The following is a 6,000-nucleotide window of genomic DNA, read 5'->3' as shown; positions in this document are numbered from 1 at the left end:
CCCGGGCGGTTCATCCCTTAGGTGCGTGTTTGGAGACTAAGTGGTTTCGCGCAGCACGCTTCCCTCTGTGGTTGCTCCTCAACGGTCTATGCGTTCATCGCGGTCGCCTATTGAGCTCCGTTACTCCTTTTTCGGGTAATTTTGCCTTAGAGTGTAGGTTTTTAATCGCTTTCTCACATCTGGTCGCTGCTCGCGTAGTAGCTTTGCATGCCTTCTAATAGCTGCTGGAACTTTTTGTTTGTGGCGTAATAGGTGCGAGGGTGTTGTGGTAGGTCATCGTCGTCGTTCTCTCTTTCCGATTCTCGAACGCTTGTATACGGAACGTCTATCGATTCTGTTGGAGGAATCCTCCCCAAGGAAGAAGAATTTCTACGAGATTGGTTGTGGCGCTTTCTGTCCGTAGTTGACAGGCTTGTTCGATTAGCCTATTACCTGGCCTGGTCCCTTAGACAGGTCCCGTCTCAGTGTCTGATAAGTGCATGTAATCTGTATGTGTTGTAACGACGAGAAATAAGAGACAACGCCTTTGCTGCAGGCCGGCTGTTCTTATTCTGCTTCCTCTTCCTCCGCTTCCGTAACCCTGCCTGCCCCTTGCCTGAGCCCCACTATTTATTATCATTACACTCGGCCCCGACTGCGAGCCTCGTGGGCTACCGACAATGTCTCCGGTGGGCGGCATTGACTATTCCGGGGTGGCCGGGCTCGGCCAAGCTGATATTTCACATGGAAGTTTGTTGAAGGAGATTCCGGAGGACGACACTGGCTGTGACGTGATGGTCGGTGCAGGCGTCGTCCACGATGGGGCCAACGCTGTTGACTTGGACAAGATGCCGCTAGCAGGAGATACAGGCTCCTGCAAAGTGGCCGCGTTGGTTTAATCTCGTCGGTTTGAGCATCCTGTCGCAGTCGTGTTACAAATGCTGGAAATAGTCCACGCTGCACCGTCACCTGCTGCACTGAGCGTCGACGCCTGCGTTGCTTGCGGTGTGGCAAGGGGCGTCGGGGTGTCTTTGTAGTCATCTGAGAGCCGAGTTCAGGTTGCAGCTTGAGAGGCAACGCGTGCTCTTGCAGCACTGCCTTTGTCGGACTCATGCTCAAGCTGCTTATTCCTATAGTTTCACGTGCAGTAGAGCCTTCATTGTCAGATGACCTGTCACTAACCGGAAGTATTACCTTCTCTGGTAGGTCTTTGCTGACAGTGACTTTGAAGGAGGCGGCGCTTAGCGTGTGGCAGACGTCCGCACACTCGGCCACAGACTGACGTGATATCAGGAGATGTCGCTTCGAAGTGAGGGTCAACACTGTAGGGTTGTTCGTCCCAGGGTAGGTGGTTAAATTGGCTGTCGGGAAGCTGCAAAATACAGCTGAAGCCGCGAGGGTGGTCTCCTTCTGGGATCTATTCTCGGTAGCGGTCGCGTAAGACTGGGTGGTCGTGGAGAGGTGATGGTGACTCCGTCCAAAAGCAGCTATGAGCTTGTCACTCCAGTCCACCCAGGATGTCTGCCGCACGCCTTCGTATCGATGCCAAGCCGCGGCAGCATTCCGAAGGCGGTCTATGGCCATGCCCCACTTCTTTTGGTCCGTCCACGCTGCGTGATCTCCGACAGCGTTGACGGTTGCCACCCATTCCTTGGCATCGTCCTGGAAGCCGCGAAACTCCGGTAGCTCGAAGGAAATCGGCGATGGCGGGACTGCGGGCAAAACTCCGAAATGTGCCCACGCCAAGCAGTTCACTTGCTCTGATACCTCCGTGAGAGAACGCCCGAGATTGCGACGGTTCTCGGGCGAGCTTACCTCGAAGTTTTGTGAGGCGGCCGCAGCCAACATGGCATTGAGTGCGCACAATGTTGGCAAGATGGCAGGACATAGCTGGGAGCTCGACGCTATGAGGGCGTTGGTCGTGACGCGGAGTTGCGCGATGGTATGCTGCAGCTCCGCTGCGCTGTCGTGTGATCCGCACGAAGAGCCAAGGCCCGCCTCTGCGGAGGATACAGTGACTGCGGTACTCGAGGTGGTACAATTGCTGACCAAGGACGCGTGGACGGCGTCCCTTGGAAATCCAGCTGTGGTAGGAATCGTGGACATGGGTTCCAGGGCGCTGGAAGCGTGAACGACGTTCCCAGGCAAGCGGAACCCGTGTGATGAGTTGTGACCTGGTACTGTGGCGTAGATGAAGCGGTCTTGCGCCGCCGGGTAGGCCTCGACGCCGTACACGGTGGGTGCTTGAAGCGCCGACAGGTTGCCAGGTATGGAGGAGGCATGTACGCCATCCCTAGGTGAGAGAGGCCCGTGCGCATGGTTGCCGCGACGTGTCGCGTCCCAGGACAAGTTTCCCGGAACCACAACGGAGGCCTGGACGCCATCCGTCGGTGCTGGGATCGATGCTGGCCGCGACGGACGCCTTGCGGGTTCCATCAGCGAAGAAGCGTGACGGCGTTCCTTATCGTGAACTGGTACCGGTAACGGGTGCTGGAGCCGCCGAGGAGGCCTTGACGCCGTCCCCGAACGGTGGTGTCAGTAAACAGCTGCCGAGGAGGGCTTGACGCCGTCCTCAAGCGACGCTTACCGCGGCTGCACGTCGGCGGGCGTTCTGGATGACGAAACCGAGACGTAAGCCGTTTTCTTCGTCGACTGCGCCATTGTAACGACGAGAAATAAGAGACAACGCCTTTGCTGCAGGCCGGCTGTTCTTATTCTGCTTCCTCTTCCTCCGCTTCCGTAACCCTGCCTGCCCCTTGCCTGAGCCCCACTATTTATTATCATTACAGTGTTTACTATTTCTATTTGCGTGTGCCCTATAAGGGTGTGAGTGCTTTTACATATGTGCTTCGTTCTAACGCTGTAAATTATGTAAATTGCACGAATCTTGATAGCTATATATATGCTTGCTAACATCACCAAGTCTTGTAGATTCTGTACATATATCATCATGTACATTGTCCATATTGTGATCAGTGTATATAGCAAGTGTATTGTTAGGAATTTGCTGTGTCGCGATGGTAGCGGTGGCGAAGAGCGGTGAGCCGTCGAGCGGACTTCGTTGAAGCCTTTGCCTGAAGGCGAAGCAGGGAGGCTATCCGTTTTGAAAACAGCAACAAGAAGGAGCGTTTACTGTAGCAGGTTGTAATTTGTACAGCGCTGGCCAGCACGACAACGTGAGATGGGGCAAAATCCTCTAAACATGGGGCAAGCACGGCCTTAAATAGCGTTTTTGGACTATTCTGCGAGACCAGTTCCCCGGAACGGCACAGTGGCTCGGCTGAGGGGACGCAGCCATACCCGGAACTGCAAGGTGGTTCGGCGGAGGAAGCGACGTTATCCTCGGAACTGCACGGTTCTTCTGCACGGAAGGCTGCGCTGGGAGGGGGGAGACAGTTCGTCGGAACAGCGCTGGATCTTGTGAGACGTGCTCCCAAACGAGGAAAATGTCTGTGGCATAACAGCACCCCCACCACCAGACAATGCATCCGGAGTTTCTAGCCGTCAGTTCGGCTCGGAAGGAGGGATGCTGGTTGACCGTCGTTAGCCGTTCCGCTCTCTCCGCCCGTTGAGACTTCCATAGGCCTGCAGAGGTTCACTGAAACGACGGAGTAGAACACAAAGCCGAACCACTCTGGCCAAAGCAAGCACCCTCCAAATGCTCATCAAATCGCCATACCAGCAGAAACCTAATGTTTCCTCGAGATTACGCTGGGCTAACAAATAGCATCACGAGCAACGAATCTCGGGAGGAATACACAATGCCAACACTCCTTTACAGTGCATAACACTGCTAAACCAAACACAATTTTTGTTTTCGTGAGCGATTCTCGATTGTCACCCGGGCAGATTGGGGATGATCGAAGCTGCCGAGGTTAACTCAATTTGGCCCCGAATCTACAATTTAGAATACCAAGAACTCCCGAATCACGCCCATTTGCGTCGCCTGCAAGCATAAGATTGTCAAACTTGACAAAGTTCGTCCTCCTACAAGCTCTCACTTCAATGAGCTCAGCCAATTATCATCAAAACAAGAGAAAATACGCTTGAAAAGGTAAGAAAGTAAGACTAAAATCTAAACTTGTGTGCGTTGCACAAAACAAAGTGAAAAATTGACCTACATTTACGTACATACTAACACGTAATGCAAAACACAGAAGGTATTTTAAACAGAGGCTTTTATGAATAAATTATAAATAAAACACACTGACTCTTACCTTTTTAAATTTTATGAAAACAAAATAATGAAACAAACATACCAATGCCTGCTTCTCCAATGAGAAGGAAAGTAAAACACAAAAATTCGAACATTCGTTACTGAACGGCTTACGACAAACTAGAAAAACAATTTTCAAAGCTGAATAAAATGTCCATTCATAGTAATGGCAAGACAGAGCGAACTCTAGGGAGTCGCCCCGTCTAAGACGAACTCTAGGGAGTCGCGCACTCCATGGGTTTCGAGGGTTTCGGTCTGGACAAAAGGAAGACGAATCAACATGTTCGCCGGACTGAGTAGCAGTGACTTTTGACCCGCAGCCGCTGAACTCGAACAAAGTGGCATCTTCAAGGCATCGTTTACGCCACCCGTTCGACCAGTGACCATTTCTCCACGGTGGGGAACAACAGCCTTTGTTACAACTCAGGCGTGCGCAATGCTTTCCCTCGTGGTTGCCTTTACGCAGCACCAAAATTGATGAGACCAGGCGAAGATCTCGGCGTCCGAATTTTCCTGAAAGTCGGTTTTTTTGACGCGCTTCCCGCCTAATCTCGATTCTCGTGATTGTCTGAGCTTTAAATATTTACCAGAGGGCCCTGTCGCGATCCTACGCGTAGCCGTGAACATGGCGTCTCGACGGATGATGTCATGGCACCTAACAGCAGCTTTAGGACACTTGGCGCCCGTCGTCTTTACCACGTTACGCTTACGCCGACGCCTCTTTCTGTCGGGACTTCTCGCAATACTGGCAGCCTCGACACACTTACTTCCTTTGACAAGTGCTGCCTTTGACAAGTACTCCCGAAACTCCATACTGGTTATCTAGCTTATCCTCGGGCCCGTTGCTAGCTGCATCTGCTTGGGACAGAACGGGAGTCCAGATGCCTTTAAATGCAGCTAACGCGCCTAAAGAGCTTTCGATCAGGAGGGGGGGGGGGGTTGATCACTGTCGTGGTTAGCCTTTGTTCTCTGCCCTTAGAAGTCAGCCTCGTGCTCTCTTTCTAGAGCTTTATTCTGTAGCGCTTTATCTCGCGCATCCTTCTCAATATTTTGTCGACATGCGTCAACCTCTAGCGCCTTGCGATGCGACTCGTCGTCAAGCTATTTTTGACGCGATGCATCTTGATCATGTGCGCTGCGAAGCGGCTCCGTCTCTAGCGCTTTACAATGTTCTTCGGCGTCCTTAGCTGTGTGATGGGCCTCGGCCCCTAAATCCTCACCATATACCTCAGCGTCTGGCTCTGTCCGACGCACTTCGGCGTCCTGCATTTTATGACGGGCCTCAACGTCAGATACCTCGTGACTTTCCTCAGCGCCCCGCTTTCTCTGACGCACTTCAGCGGCTTGCACATAGCAACGAGCCTCGGCGTCTTGCGCTTTGCTTCTGTCCTTATCATCTAACACTTTCCAGTGAGCTACATCATCAAGCGCCACGTGGCGGGCCTCAGCCTCCATCGCTTCACGTCGTGCCTCATCCTCACGCTCTTTTCGGCAGGCGTCTTCCTTTAGCGCCCTTCGACGCGCTTCAGCGCTGTCTCTATTGCTCCGACTTTCCCAGTCAGCAGGACTCGAAAGAAAAAATATCTCATCAAGGCATATCTAGCATGACTGAAGTCTTCTGCTTCCTCGAAGGGTAAGCAATTCAAAACAAGCGAGACCTTGCGCGGCAACAGCGTGGTGAGCTTCTCCACCGGAAGGTCGCGGATAACACCCACATTACAGCAGACAACTTCAAAATCATCAAGGAAATGCGCGATGTTCTCGCCTGTCTGAAAGCTGTGGAGCTGGCGTTCCGCTTGCTGCCA

This window comes from Rhipicephalus microplus, chromosome 10 (genome assembly GCF_043290135.1).
Source record: "Rhipicephalus microplus isolate Deutch F79 chromosome 10, USDA_Rmic, whole genome shotgun sequence".
In the NCBI taxonomy this organism is placed as follows: Eukaryota; Metazoa; Arthropoda; class Arachnida; order Ixodida; family Ixodidae; genus Rhipicephalus; species Rhipicephalus microplus.
The sequence above is the reverse complement of the archived record's forward strand: the minus strand, read 5'-3'. Positions refer to the sequence as shown.